At 41.1% G+C, this 16208-nt stretch overlaps 1 long non-coding RNA gene across 1 annotated transcript; it reads left to right on the top strand.

Annotated features, from left to right (window-relative positions):
• The first annotated feature begins 3022 nt into the window (after window positions 1-3022).
• On the top strand, window positions 3023-7078 carry LOC121766496. The gene is made up of 2 exons (XR_006043002.1): window positions 3023-3267; window positions 6306-7078. It is a non-coding gene; the product is annotated as an uncharacterized LOC121766496 (long non-coding RNA).
• Window positions 7079-16208: the final 9130 nt, after the last annotated feature.

The following is a 16208-nucleotide window of genomic DNA, read 5'->3' as shown; positions in this document are numbered from 1 at the left end:
TCATAATTCCAATTAAATATCCATCAATCATCATTAAAAACATGTAAACACACTTATAAAAGGTTCACATAACCATAATGACGAAACTTGATCATTTAATTAAGCATCTCAAATAAATATAGATAGAAACAAAATTCTACCTTCACATAAACAAGATTATCTAGACTTTAAGTCCAATCTTAAACAATCATACATTATTAGTTAAAATAACGTATCTTGATTATTAGAATTACCTTTTATTACTATTAGGATTTACCTAGATAGAATTAATCAATCATTATCCTAAAAATTATATCTAGGTGTATATCATAAAAGATTAGCTAAGTCTTAATTTAAAATGCCCACTTGGATACATAAATCCGCACTTATCCAATAAAGACTAAATCCATTTAAAACACACCAATTAAATTCGAGAATTAAAGTTCTCTTAGCTTTCATGATTAGAAAAAATTTATTACATCTTTAACTTATAACGATGTTTTCTAGATGAAACAAATTTCACCTTCATCAAAGATTAAAGAGAACTTTCAACTTTGTGGATTACTAAGGATTTTAATAGCAAGATTAATGCTCTATGAATTTTTCATATCTTTAAGACAATTCGATGTTATCTAGATGAAACAAAATTCACCTACATCAAAATTAAAGATAAAAATTCAAATTTTAAACTAGGAATTGAATTCCAATTAAAATCCAATTAATCACTTCACACATTAATAATATAGGATTTTAGTAGCATGATAATGCTAAATGAATTTCTAACTTCTTTAACTAAATTGACGTTGTCGAGATGAAACAAAATTCACCTTCATCAAAATTAAAGATATAATTCAAACTAGGAATTAAATTTCAATTAAAATCCATCTAATTCTTATTAGTGTAATTTTTGAAAAATTTTAAGGGATCATATAATTGAAAAACTTGTGTCTTTTACTTAGGTATATATCTAGGAAATAATTCCATAACATACCAATTAAAATGTAGACAATTTTTCAATTAAATCTTAAAATAAAACATGAAAGCATCTAGAGATAATATTCTTTAAATTTCCATCTTATTAAAGAGAAGCCAAAAATTAGATAAATTAAAATTGAATTTCCTTATGTTAATTACCATGATATTATCTAGATGGAAATAATCCATCAAAATCAACTAATTAAAAAATTAAATCAATTATTTACCAAATTATTCAATTGGCAATTTTAAAGAAGGCAATTATTCTCTTTTAAATTAGAATCTTGATTTAATTAGAGAATCATTCTAATTTCCACAAGTTATTGAATTATTCTAGGTTTAGGATTTTAAACCACAATTATAAATTACTTGTGAGTTAAGAAACGAATCAACGAGATGAGACGAAATGCGCGCTCAAACCCTAGCTAGGGTTTCGGCACTTGCGGCCGCTGGGGCCGCCGCAGCAGCCTCTGGCCGCCGCCTCCCCTGGTCGGGAACTGCTCCCTCCGACGACCGGCGTCCGGAGTCACCGCTGCCACCGCCGCCACGGCCTGAAAACGTCGTTTGGCGTCGCTGCGGATGAAGGTCAGCTGCCGCAGAGAGTTACCGACAGCATACGCCGCCAGATCCGCCGAGACAGACCCGACACGCCGCCAGCACCTCCGCCTGCCTGAACCGCCGCCTTCAACACCTCCTGGAGCCGCCACGTACGTTGACCAGCCGCCGCAGCAGGCGCCGGCGACCCACGTCGTCGGATCTCTTAATAGATCTGACGCGTTTCCAACAGCCGCGCCGCCTGTCGACACCGCCGCCCACCGCTGCTCCCACTGGACCCGAGCTACCCACTGGACGACGACCAGCGCCGGCCGCCGCCCCCCCAGCCGCTTCTCCGTTGTGATTCATGGTGGGTGATCAACTAGGGTTTTTTTCGAATTTTTTTTTTGTTTTTGATTTCGATTTCAATTTCAAAACCCTAATTCTCCCACGTGCTAGGCACGAAAATCGAGACAAGTGAATGAGAAGGAGGAGGCGCCGATTTTGATAAATTGCTTGTATATTGTAAACTCTCCTCATTTAATGAGAATAATAAATGTTTTCTTCACATTGTGTATTTTACTTTAATGGGTATTGACCGTATTTAATTATATATTAAATTATATAATTAAAGCGCCGGAGAGTAAAATCAGTCTAAGTCTTCTACATTAAAGGTTGGGTCGTGGAACAGGTCATCACAGTAGGTGGCCCAGCCGGTACCTTGTAGAAGTAAAACTTTTTCACAACCTAGATAGGCTTTGGATACCTATCGCGAAAGGTTGCAGTGTCCATCCGAAAGTCGTCTTTACCTTGAGAATGACTAGTGACACTGGTGTGGTATAGCATTGAAAGTATCTACTGTAAGACGATGTCTTGGAGATTTAGCATTTCTTAATCTTTGTAATAATATAGGACACACGTTATTCGATCATACGCTGCTTTGACTTACCAGTAGGTGCATGTTTTTCGTAACCCAATATTCCTGATATCTTGGGTAGTAGTAATTGATAACTAGTATGGTGTCAGTTTTATTATTACAGTGAATCGTGTGCCCGCGTGGTATGACTATATCCCCAATAGGTGTTCGAGAAAAGTTCTATTATTCTGAAACTCGACCGGTTTGGATTTTAACCAAGAATAATAGAAAAGGCAAAGTATATTTTAATATACTTCTCTTACTAGACAAACACTTGGAAATAAAAGATATTGATTAATTTAAAGTCCATAGCAGACTACAAATTAACTAATGGATATAGAAAGTCTTAGACACGGGAAATAATATATTAAAGAGGTTAACTCGGATTGCTTGTAATCACGGATTGGATGGACGGTCAATATTTCTTCGATAGTGGCACAAGAAATATTCCATTGGCCTTATATTGAATTATGGGTTATTATTTTATTAGTAAAGAAGGTCCAATGAGGGAGACCCAATCCAAGCCCCATAGATCCCTAACCTAGCCCACACAAACTCTATATAAAGGGATGAAGGAGGCTTGACAAAAACACACATCACAAGAGTGAAACCCTAGCCTCCACACATCATATTTTCGGCCCCCTCTCTCTATAGGGAAGTCGAAAATTGTCTTTTGTGTGTTCTTGGTGTTCTTGTCTTCTTCTTCGAGATCCCTACATTTCTAAGAGATTCCTCCCACAAGGAATTTAGATCTAGAGTTGGGTCATAGGTTAAAGATCCTTGGTCTTGCAATCACATTGAAGTATCAAGATCTACACATGGAGAAGTAGCGAGCCACTTTGATTCTTTGGAGAATCATTATTGTAAGTATTCAATGACATAATTTAATTCAAAGTTATGTGATTAATTGCGCAATAATATGTCTCTACATAATCATGAAATTGAATCGGTCCACATAATCTCCTAAATAGATTCTTTTGTGGATTTATTTAATTTGTAATTTCCGCTACGATTTTCCCAACAATTGGTATCAGAGCCATGCTTTTAGGCTCTGATTATGTGGATTTAATCTTGTTTTTTCAAAATTACATGGATCAATGAAGAATATTTTAGATTTATAAGTGAATACTCTAGATCGGCTAAAGAACATTCTAGATCTATGAATTTTATTCAAAATTGATGAGGAATGTCTTGATCTACAATAGAGTATTCCAAGATCTATAGAACATATTCTAGATCTATATTAAATGGAATATTCTAGATCTATAAGAATATTCTTGATTAAGAATATTGTAGATCTATGATAGTTTTTTCTAGATCTATGTCAATAGTGTTCCACTCGTGTAGATCTACATATTTGAAAAATGTGATGGATGATTGTTTTTATGCTTGTGATATTGCGTGAATGTTGAATCTTGATGTTCTTCGTTTTATTGTAAACCCACGGGGGTTGACCGTGGTAGATTAGATTTGCTTTTCCTTGTATTGTAAACATATGTAATAGTTAGAATACAATGAAATGTAATACAATGGATAAAACAAGACGAAGACGAAGCCGACGAGATGGAGGCCTAGGCGGCGGCCGAAACCCTAGCAGGCTCGGCCGCGAGCAGATCTAAGTGACGGTGGCGGTGGCGGGAGGCTGGCTGGGCGGCGGACGGCTGCTGCACTCGAAGCAGCGGCAGCCGCGGCGGATGGCTGGGCGGCGACAGCCGCTGTCTCTCGCGGCAGCGGTGGCAGCAGTTCTCCCGACGACTCCCGGCTGGCAGCGAACAGGCGGCTGGGCGGCGGCGGCTGGGCGCGCAGCCTTGGCGGCGGTCGAGACCCCTACAGTTTGACTGCACGCAGATCGAGGCAGTGGTTTGCGGTTGGTGGTGCTCAGCGGCAGCAAGGCGGCCAGGTGAAGATGACGGTGGCGTGGGTTCCGATGAAGAACACGCCGCGTAGCAACGAACCAGCTTATGGAAGAAGCAGACGCCATGAAGGCCAGGGCAGACGAACAGACGGCGCGGGCGGAGGCAGAAATACAGGGCCTCACGTCAGACGGCACCTCATTAATGAAGATGAGGAGGTGCCGCCGATAGGTCAAAGGATCGGAGGCGCGTGGGATGCGAGAGAGGCTCTCGGGGACAGATATATGAGGAGGGAGAGAGAAATGAAAAGAAAAGGGAAGGAGATAGTTCCTCCTCCTCCTAAGCGTAGCCGCCCTGCCAACCAGGGCATTATTATTGCTGATGCAGGGCACCCGACTTCCCCACTGCCACGAGAAAACGAGTTAGGCAGTGATGCTGAGAGCAGGGAACTTCGATGGGCCCGAACATCCCGTAGGCGACAAGGAAGGCCTATAGTACCCCCCACCGCCAACCTCTTCAAACAGACTGTGGTATTGACTACGGGCCTCCTCCAGCGGATGGTGCAATTTGATGACCCAAAGTGGCAGAAGGAGGTCACCCAGAGGGTAACTCCCCAGAAGCGGCTGAAAGCTGGTAAGAAACTCCATCAGCCAACCCTGGAGAGGATCAAGGTTGAGGAGAGATTTGCCCAGTATATTACGGGCATTGGTTTCGAATGGTTGCTGGATATTGAGGATACCTTCATACCGGAGGCCCTGGCCAAGGAATTTTTCACATCCTTCCGGTTTACCGGAAGCACAGACTTGGAGGCATGGAGCATCTCTTTTAGGGTGTTCGGCCATGGGCAAAAGATGAGCCTTAACGAGTTCTCCGTAAGGATGGGACTCTACACAGAAGCCCAGGTCACCAGAGAGGAGTGGTTCGGCCGTGACATTGGTCTTCCTCAAAGGTAACCGGATTTTGAGCAGCAGGCCGTCAGGCAAGCCCTGTGCAACGGTCGTGCCCCAGACTTTAAAGCCTCTGAGTCCAGAGGAACATACATAGCGGATCCAGCCCTCCGACTCGCCCAAGTATACCTCGGGTGCAACCTCCACGTTCAAGCCAACACGATGGCTATCATTACTGTGGCTGAGCTCTACTTCATGTGGTGCATGAGGGAGCAAAGGAAGGTGCACCTTGGCTACTGGATTGCCCACTCGATGAATCAGATTGCCGCTCGCTCTTCCCGCCACCTCAACATTTGCCACCTCCTCGGAGCCTACCTCCGACGCAATTGGACTCTGGTGTTCCAAGAAGGTGTAGAGCTACCCGACCGCTGCCCAAACCCAGAGTTATTTGACCTAGATTTCCTTGTAAGAATACAGGTACTAGAGCGACTACCCGGCAGGAGACTGCGCTTCTACTCACAAGCAAGGCAGGAGAGGCAGCAAGAGAGCAGGCAGGAAACGTAGCAGGAGGAAACCAGAAGAACGGCTGATCGTCCGGCGAACCCAGAAAGACAGAGGGCCGACCTGAACATGGTACCCATTGAGAGGACAGAGCCAGAAGAGGCTGCACACACTGACCGTGAAAGTTTGCTCCGCATTGAGCAAACGCTTACGCAACTGATGGAGAACTCACATGCTCAGCTGGTCGCTTTGGCCAAAATTCTGGAGGCTATCCGCCAAAATACCCTTACCAGGCAACCAACTCCCTCTACAAGCTCTCATCCCCCTCGACGTCCATCATCAACCTGACCACCTTCGGCATCCCCCGATCAACCCTCTCGGAAACAATAGTATCACCCCCTTATCTCAAGCTTATCACTTTCCAAACAATTTTAATTCTAGTTTTTACTTTGGTTTGTATATATTGATGTTTTTATTCTGCTTTTCACACTTAGTCCACTGCTTGAACTACGTTTTCGTCTATATTTTGTTGTTCCTATTGGCATGTTTTGACTGATTGCACTATCTCACACTTAGCCCATTGTCTGGTCTAAGTGAGAGAAGTTGTCCTAGATTTGTGCTTTCTGAGCCGTTGCCTAACCCTTTTTCCACTGCATCCAGTCCCTCGAGGACGAGTTCATATGCAGCGATCTTGACAAACTGACGACTTGATCAAGTATATGCGGAGAGAAGAAACATAAGCTGCTGGCAAATGGATTGACCTCGACCTCGGGTATGATTGTTGGAAGTTTATTCGGTCTAATGCATCTATGTAAATATGTGTTTTTAAGTCTTTCTTTTTTCCTTTCTTTCTTGAGATGAGTAAACCGTGCTTGAAACTTGCCTTATCTTTTTCTTTTCTTGTCTTTTATACTTGAGGACAAGTATGTTTTAAGTGTGAGCAGTTTGATAAGGCTCATTTCATGCATCGGTTTAAAGGGTAAAAAGTACGCCACTTGATCTGTTTATTGCGCAAAACAAGTGTTAAAAGTGCAGGAATGCAGCTTGAGCAAGACATCAAGGCTAAACTGATCAAGTCGGCACAAAGGATGCAAAAGGCCATGAAATCAGAGAGATTGATCAAGGGGAGTGATCAAGCAGTTAGGCGGGGACCATTGGCAAAGAGAAGAGGACACGTGCCGATACAAAGGACACCATCCTGCTATGAAGGGACCACTGTCTTCTAGAAGGAGGAATACGTGTCGACCAAAGAGACGCGCGGTCCTGGAAGAAAGCGAATATTCGCCGACAAGGTTGTTATCCCTGCTGGAGGATAGCTCTTAGTTTTAGCTTAGTTTAGTTAACTTTCGTTCCAGTTCTTCGCTAGCTTATTCGACCAAAGGTTGCCTATAAATAGAGGCTGCGACACCACAATAGAGAGGACTTTATCCGCTTTCTAGTTAGTTTTTAGTTTTAGCTTAGTTTAGTTAACTTTCGTTCCAGTTCTTAGCTAGCTTAGTTTAGAATTTTAGTGAAAGGTAAGTGATTCAGTGCGACAGAGGCTTCAGTTCTGTCCGGCGCTGTTTCCAGTTTCCGACCGAGAATTGCTCGGCCTTTACTCGCTTTATGTTCTTTCAATTTCGTAGCTAGTTTTCGCTTTATATTTCGCTTTGGACGAGATCTATTCTGGAATCAAAGTTCTTTTGTTTTCGGATCTTCAAGTTCACTGTCACAGTTTAATTTCTCGCCTTTAAATATTGTTCCAAGTGCCTAGTTATAATGAATGTTAAAATGATTTACTGTTCCGTGGTTTAATCAAGTAGTTAGTTTAAATTCTGCCTAGCATAAATCCAGTAGTTAAAACAAACTCACAAGTTAAAGCGTGGCCGCAGCCAAACCCCTGTTCACTAAACACACACTCGCAGCACATTTTTCTCTGTGGGATCGACCCCGATTCTTGCCGCTTTACTGTTAAAGTAGTGCGAGTCTTTGGGAGTTATAAATATTTTCTTTGCGTGAGTCGGTTTGAGGATTGACTTGATCAAGTAGTAACGACAATTTGCTAACTGATCCACCGGGTTCGGTTATCTTCCATATAACCTTGATTAATCTGATCCGTCGTTCCGAGCCTCACCAAAGAACAAAGTAATAGTTTGATCGTTTACATGTGAATTTAATAGTTTGGTTGCAAAATAGAACAAATTAATAGTTTGATAATTTACATGTGAATTGTAAAGTCGGTATGCAAAAACTATAATTTGATGAAAATTTATAAATATATAGGCAAATTATTCTATAATAATATGCACTGACATGAAAATTTATAGGAAAATTCTGATTTGGGGTGTTACAATTGTAATAATGGAGTGCTCATTTCAGTTGGAAGAAGCTCGGCCAGAAAGGAGTTCGGTAAGCTCGGCTTACCGAGCTGGAACTAGCTTGGAACTAGCAGAAGAAGAAGGAAGCTCGGCTTTGAGCGCGGCTTTGAGTTCGGCTTTGAGCCGAGAAGACAGTTGGTCTTGAGCCGAGAAGCAAAGGAGTTCGGTTTGTGTACCGAGAAAGGAGTTCGGTTTATGAACCGAGAAGGGAGCTCGGTTGTGAGCCGAAGAGAGTGCTCGGTTGTGAGCCGAAAAGAAAGTTCGGTCTTGAGTCAAGAATAGAGTTCGTCTTGAGCCGGGAAAAGAAGAAGCAACAGTTCGGGCTTGAACCGAGAAGGAAGTTCGGCCTAGAGAAACTAGCCGTTGGTGCAGCAGTTAGTTAGCCGAGATGTAGCAGTTATTCTTCTTGCTTTCTTGATTCTTCTTGTAGTTAGTTAGTAGCAGTTGCTACTTGATTGTAGAGCTTTAAATAGCTCAAAACCATGTACGTAGTTAGGAGTGAAAATCAATAAAGAGTTTTCAAGTTTTCTCTCCAAGATTACCATCTTCGATACTCTAAGTGTGAGTGTGTGTTCTTCTGCATTGTGAGTGATCATACAACTGTGAGTGTGTGTGTGATTCACCTGAGTGTGTGAAAGTCTTGTGCGTATTGAATCCCAACAAGTGGCGCCGTCTGTGGGAAGATGGCAGCAAGGCTTGATGCAGAAAAGTTCACAGGCAAGAATGATTATAGCCTGTGGAAGATGAAGATGAAGGCGGTCTTGATTCAACAAGGCTTGGCCGCAGTTCTTGCAAATACAGAAGAGAAAGGAAAGGCTCCAATGCTTGATGATAAAGCTCAGGCAAAGATGGAGGAGATGCAGCTCAAGGCACATTCTGCAGTGATTCTGTGCCTTGGAGATAAGGTCTTGAGGGAAGTTCAAGAAGCCAAGACTGCGGTGGAGATCTTGAACAGGTTAGATGAAGTTTACCTGGCAAAATCTTTGGCTAACCGGCTGTATCTCAAGAAGAGGCTCTATGCCTATAGTTTTTCTGGTGAAAAATCTATCATAGAGCAGTTGGAGGAGTTCAATAAGATCATTGATGATCTGGGCTCTGTGGATGTTAAAATTTCAGATGAAGACAAGGCCATTCTTACATTGAATGCCTTGCCTAGCTCGTATGACCAGTTGAGTGATGCAATTATCTATGGCAGAGATAAGGCTATCACCTATGCAGAAGTCTACTCGGCCTTGATGGCTAAGGAACTCCAGAAGACTACCAGCAGAAGCTCTGCAAGCTCCAATGTTCAAACTGCAGAGGCCTTGAATGTGAAGAAGTTCAAAAAGCAGAACTTCAAGAAAAAGTTTGAGGGCTCTAAACCCTCAAGTTCTGATGCTCAGAAGGAAACCAGAGCATGTTTTTGGTGCAAGAAACCAGGGCACTTGAAGAAGGACTGCCATGCCTGGAAGAGAAAACTAGCCTCTGAGGGCCACAACACTTCTGATTGTGTAGAGAGTACTGATCCCCCTGCTCAACTCATGAATGTAAGTGATAATGGGATCAGTCACAGGTGGATAATGGACTCAGGGTGCAGCTTCCATATGTGCCCCAACAAATCTTGGTTTCATGATCTTCAGGAAGCATCAGGGACTGTAGTTCTTGGAAATAACCATGTGTGTCAGATCAAAGGGATAGGGAAAGTGAAGCTAAGTTTGCAAGATGGCTCTATAAAGATCCTAACTGGGGTGAGGTATATTCCGGAAGTGAAAAGAAATCTCATCTCATTGGGAATGCTGGAGGAGAAAGGGTTCACCATATTGATGAGTCAGGGAAAGATGCTTGTGAAATCTGGGAATGCAGTGATGATGGAGGCTGACAGAGAGCACATTCTCTATTATCTGAAGGCTAAGGCTGTTGATGGAGAAAGCAATGCAGTGTCAGATGATTCCATAATGCTATGGCACAAGAGATTGGGCCATCCAGCAGAAGGAAGCTTGAAAGAACTCATCAAGAAGGGCCTGATCTCTGGAGATTTCAACAAGATGGACCCCTGTGAGCAGTGTATACTTGGAAAAGCAAAGAAGGCACCCTATCCTACAGGTATTCACTCTTCTACAGCCCCATTAGACTACATACATAGTGATCTCTGGGGCCCTTCACCTGTAAGCTCAATTGGTGGTGGGAAATACTACCTTGCTATTATTGATGACTACACTAGGAAACTGTGGGTGTATATACTGAAAGAAAAATCAGAGACATTCACAAAATTCAAGATATGGTGTAAAGAGGTGGAGCTAGAGAAGGGAAGGAGTGTTAAATGCCTAAGAACTGACAATGGCTTGGAATTCTTGTCTACTGAGTTTGATCTGTTTTGCAAAGAGAAGGGTATGAAGAGGCACCGCACTGTTCCTGGTAACCCCCAGCAAAATGGTGTTGTGGAGAGGATGAATAGGACTATCCTAGAGAGAGTAAGGTGCTTGTTACTCAGTTCTGGTCTGAGCAACAGATTTTGGGGAGAGGCTGTGTATACAGCAGCCTATCTCATAAATAAGTGTCCATCTACTGCCCTTAAGTCTGAGACTCCTGATTACATGTGGTATGGAGCCCATAGTGACTACTCAAAATACAAGGTGTTTGGGTGTGCAGCCTATGCTCATGCTAGGCAAAGTAAGCTTGAGGCTAGGGCTCTAAAATGCATATTGCTGGGTTATCAGAGGGGTGTTAAGGGGTATAGGCTCTGGTGCATTGAGCCTGGTAGGCAGAAGGTGGTGGTGAGTAGGGATGTTGTGTTCTTGGAGGATCAGATGCCATACTTAAAAAGGAAGCTGGACTCCAATGAAATTGAGAGTGATTTCCTGAAGGTGGAGCCAGTGGGACTTTGCCAAGGAGCAGGTGGAGCCTCTGACTCAGAAAGTGAGTCTGAACCAGAGGATGATGGTGCTCTAGCTCGAGGTAGAAAAATTGATGAGCCTACAGCAGACTCTGCCAGAGAGTACCAGATAGCAAGAGATAGAGGCAGAAGAAATACAAGACCACCTGAAAGGTTCTCTGATGTGGTCTACTATGCACTTTGTGCTGCTGAGGGCATTGATATTGCAGATCCTCTCACATATAAAGAAGCCATGAAGAGTAAAGACAGAGAAAGGTGGATTGAAGCCATGAATGAGGAAATGGAATCTTTACTCAAGAACAAAACATGGATCTTGGTGGATAAATCCAGACTGACTACAGATGGAAAAGAAAGGAGGCTGATCAGTTGTAAGTGGTTGTTTAAGAAAAAGATTGAGACCACTGATAAAGATAGAATCAGATTCAAGGCAAGGCTGGTGGCTAGGGGCTTCACACAGCAAGAAGGAATTGATTTCAATGAAGTATTTGCTCCAGTTGTTAAGCACACTTCTATTAGGATCTTGTTGGCAGTTGTGAACCAGCTAGACTGGGAGCTACAACAGCTTGATGTGAAGACAGCCTTCCTCAATGGGGATCTAGAGGAGACTATCTTTATGGAACAGCCAGAGGGCTTTGTGAAGACTGGAGAAGAAGGTAAGGTGTGCCTGCTACAGAAAAGTCTTTATGGACTTAAGCAAAGTCCTAGACAGTGGAATAAGAAGTTTGATGCACAGATGAAGAAGATTGGCTTCTCCAAGTCAGAATATGATGATTGTATTTACATCAAGAAGGCAGGCAGGACTCCCATTGCCTACCTATTACTCTATGTGGATGATATGCTACTTGCAGGCCCTTCTATGACAGAAATTCAGAAAGTTAAACAAGATCTGAAGTCGAGCTTTGAAATGAAGGATCTAGGAGAGTCAAGGAAGATCCTAGGCATACATATTCAGAGAGATAGAGGCTGCAAGAAGCTGTGGATGCTGCAAACTGATTATATTGACAAAGTTATGCAGAGATTCAGAATGGAGAATGCTAAACCTGCCTCAACACCCTTGTCCCAGAGTTTCAGATTATCAAAGGAACAAGCTCCTAAAACTAAGCAAGAGGCTGATGAGATGGAGGCTATCCCTTATGCTAGTGTTGTTGGGAGTATCATGTACACTATGATTTGTACAAGACCAGATCTTGCTCATGCTATCTCAGTGACTAGCAGATACATGGCAGACCCGGGGAAGGAGCATTGGAATGCTCTTAAATGGATATTGAGGTACATGAAGTCAACTAAGGACTGGGGGATTGTGTTCAGTGGCTGGGAAGGTGGATCTGAGGAGGTTGTGCAGGGGTATTGTGATGCAGACTATGCTGCAAATCTGGACACCAGAAAGTCTCAAACAGGTTATTTGTTCACCATGTTTGGAACTGTGATCAGTTGGAAATCAGGTCTGCAGAGTGTAGTTGCTCTCTCAACTACAGAATCAGAGTATATAGCTCTCACTGCAGCTGTACAGGAAAGCTTTTGGATCCAGGGAGTAATTTCTGATTTTGGTTTTGACCAAGAAACAATGGTGATTCATTGTGACAGCAGCTCAGCTATATGCTTGGCTAAACATCCGGGTTTCCATGAGAGGAGCAAGCATATAGACATAAAGTTGCACTTTATTAGAGATGAGATTGAAAGGGGAAGGGTGAAGGTGGTTAAGATTAACACCTTGCACAATCCGGCAGATATGCTAACTAAATCTCTAAGTAGAGACAAGTTTGATCATTGCAAGAAGTTGATCAATGTTTGTGCAAGAACTGAGATGAGCCCTCAGGTGGAGAATTGTAATAATGGAGTGCTCATTTCAGTTGGAAGAAGCTCGGCCAGAAAGGAGTTCGGTAAGCTCGGCTTACCGAGCTGGAACTAGCTTGGAACTAGCAGAAGAAGAAGGAAGCTCGGCTTTGAGCGCGGCTTTGAGTTCGGCTTTGAGCCGAGAAGACAGTTGGTCTTGAGCCGAGAAGCAAAGGAGTTCGGTTTGTGTACCGAGAAAGGAGTTCGGTTTATGAACCGAGAAGGGAGCTCGGTTGTGAGCCGAAGAGAGTGCTCGGTTGTGAGCCGAAAAGAAAGTTCGGTCTTGAGTCAAGAATAGAGTTCATCTTGAGCCGGGAAAAGAAGAAGCAACAGTTCGGGCTTGAACCGAGAAGGAAGTTCGGCCTAGAGAAACTAGCCGTTGGTGCAGCAGTTAGTTAGCCGAGATGTAGCAGTTATTCTTCTTGCTTTCTTGATTCTTCTTGTAGTTAGTTAGTAGCAGTTGCTACTTGATTGTAGAGCTTTAAATAGCTCAAAACCATGTACGTAGTTAGGAGTGAAAATCAATAAAGAGTTTTCAAGTTTTCTCTCCAAGATTACCATCTTCGATACTCTAAGTGTGAGTGTGTGTTCTTCTGCATTGTGAGTGATCATACAACTGTGAGTGTGTGTGTGATTCACCTGAGTGTGTGAAAGTCTTGTGCGTATTGAATCCCAACAACAATTATGTCTTGAACTAGTCTTTTCAGCACAACATTCTCGAAGCGGACCGCGGCTTGTTCAGCGGTCGTTGGCCGCCAGCGGTCCGCTGGGCGGGTTGAATGCTCCAGATTTTCATCTTCGACTTTAAGCTATCTTTTTAGGCTCAAATTTACGCATTTCTCACAAAACACGTCAAAATACCAAGAGGAGACTGCTGTAGAGCTTCCACGCTTCGGTTGCCGGTACGTCAACCGTCATCTCAGCAAACATTGTTCCGTACATCTTGGATTTCTGATTGTGGCGGATGAGATGTCTATGCACTACAAAGATGAGTTGAGACTGAGAGGGTTATTATTTATAAAATATGGGTGTGGTTGAATTGGTAAATAGGGGCATTCATAGTGCATTTAATGGCCCAATGTAGAATTTGATTTGTTGGTTAAATTTTCTCTGTGACTCGTTTAATGGGCAAGGGCCCGTTGAATTAAGGCTGGAAATGACTGTTTTATTATCATGAAAAATTCAGTGATATTAATATATGCAACACCATTTCAATCTTAAATTACATAGAATTTACTAATATAGCCCACAGCGGTAGAAATATAAAAATCATCTTTATTAGCTTTGAAACATCACTTGAAATGACTAGTTCAAGACAAAATTGATCTATGTCAGTAGGTGAAATAATTATGCGACAAATTCAACCATCACACTAATAAAAATATGAAACATCTACGTCACTAATAATTCCACTGGTGGATAACTTCGACCTGAGCTCGATTAGGATGGTTATGCCAGAGGCGGCGCCTCTAGGAAGGAGCTGGAAGCGGCTCTGCTCAGCCGTGTGTCGCATGTGGTTTTTGGACAGGTGAAAAGTAAAAAATAACTAATATACCTAACTTCAATTTTCATGTCCTTCAAATGATTATTTAATACCAGAAACACTAAATTCAATTCAATTCAATTACTCCCTATATTTGTGTTGAGATTATAAGAATTATACTACTAATTGATTTACTTTATTTTACTCTAAATTTAGTGTCAGGAAAATTAGTTGGGTAGGTGGAGGAATGTGAAGTTAGGTCGGATTAATTTGTCATTACTCCTTATTGATGTGATGCATACATATTTAATCGATTCGAATATTTATCATGGTACCATTTGCATCTAATACTTTGTCAATTTTGAATTATAATATAACTAAATATTATTTATGAAAAAATATAGTATGGACAAACATGCAAGGAAATTTATGTTTATTAGTCAGCCCATGAATTTATTATTTTTGTCCAATATCATGAATTCCTTGTGGTCTATCTAACCCACCTAGAATAATGGACAAACGGGGTAGGAAATTTATGTTTATTAGTTAGCCCATGAATTTATTATTTTTGTCTAATATCTTTGAATTCCTCGTGGTCTATCTAACCTACCTAGAATAAAAAAAGGTTAGAAATTATGATAATATTATTATTATACATGGCTAGTACATAACTTCGTGTACAAATTTTTAACATGCATGTTATGTGGTAGCATTTGCAGACATTGACAATCATTCTATAATTAATTAAACAATTTATTGAAATTATCGGACTAAGACGGGAGCATCACTATAAAAAAAGGGTTAAATAAAATGAAATCAAATTTAGTATGACATTCTATTGTTCAATAAATAAATGTTGAATTTGTTGAAAATTTGGTTCAATATCTCTCTAGGAACCGTGCATTTAGTTATACTATAAATCAAAATTGACAAAGTATTAGATGCAAGTGGTACCATAATAAGGATTTAAATCGATTAGTTATATATGCAATAGATCAATAAGGAGTAATGACAAATTAATTCGACGTAACTTCACATTCCTCCACATACCCAACTAATTTTCCTAACACTGAATTTAGAGTAAAATAAAGTAAATCAATTAGTTGTATGATTCTTATAATCTCTACACAAATATAGGGAGTAATTAAATTGAATTTAGTGTTTCCGGTATTAAATGATCATTTAAAGGACATGAAAAATGAAGTTAGGTATATAAGTTATTTTTCACTTTTCACCTGTCCAAAACCGTCTGCGACTTCCAGATCCTTCCCCAGTGGCGCTGCCCCTGACAGAACCATCCTAATCGAGCTCAGGTCGAAGTTATCCACCAGCGGAATTATTATTGACATAGATGTTTCATATTTTTATTAGTGTGATGTGATGGTAGAACGTGTCGCAGAATTATTTCACCTACGGACATAGATCAATTATTGTAACACCCCATATTTAGTATTTACATTCACATACACACACACACCTATATATATATTTATAGATATATATAGAGTTGTGATCAATGTCAAACCAATTTTAAAGACCGAACTAGAGACCAAATTAGGGCCATTAGATCTAGTTCTTTGATGAGATGTACTGCTGTGTAAATTTTTTTCGGTCTTCATTACAAGCCCATTTTGTTTCATTTTATTAGGTTTATTACTTCACTCCGTACATAATACCTTGAAACTACAACATGTTTTTACTTGCTTTCAGTAGGTTTTGAAATGATTCAACATATGCTTCATTTGAAGTCATTGACCTAGAATTTTACTTTATTCACTTTAAAAAATACAATTTATTTAAGTGGGTTTATTACTTCATTTATAAACGTTATTACTTCATTGGATAAGGTTTTTACTTCATTCCAGTAGGACTTCAAATGCTTCTACATAAACTTCGTTCAAATTTTATTACATCATTCCATGTGTTTATTACACCATATCAGTGTTGTGGCGGTGCTGATAGACATTGTGAAGAGAGAGAATGGTATGCGACGGCGAAACCACATTTACGTACTGGAA

Source organism: Salvia splendens, chromosome 15, assembly GCF_004379255.2.
Source record: "Salvia splendens isolate huo1 chromosome 15, SspV2, whole genome shotgun sequence".
NCBI lineage: Eukaryota > Viridiplantae > Streptophyta > Magnoliopsida > Lamiales > Lamiaceae > Salvia > Salvia splendens.
This window is presented reverse-complemented; position numbering and strand designations above follow the sequence as displayed.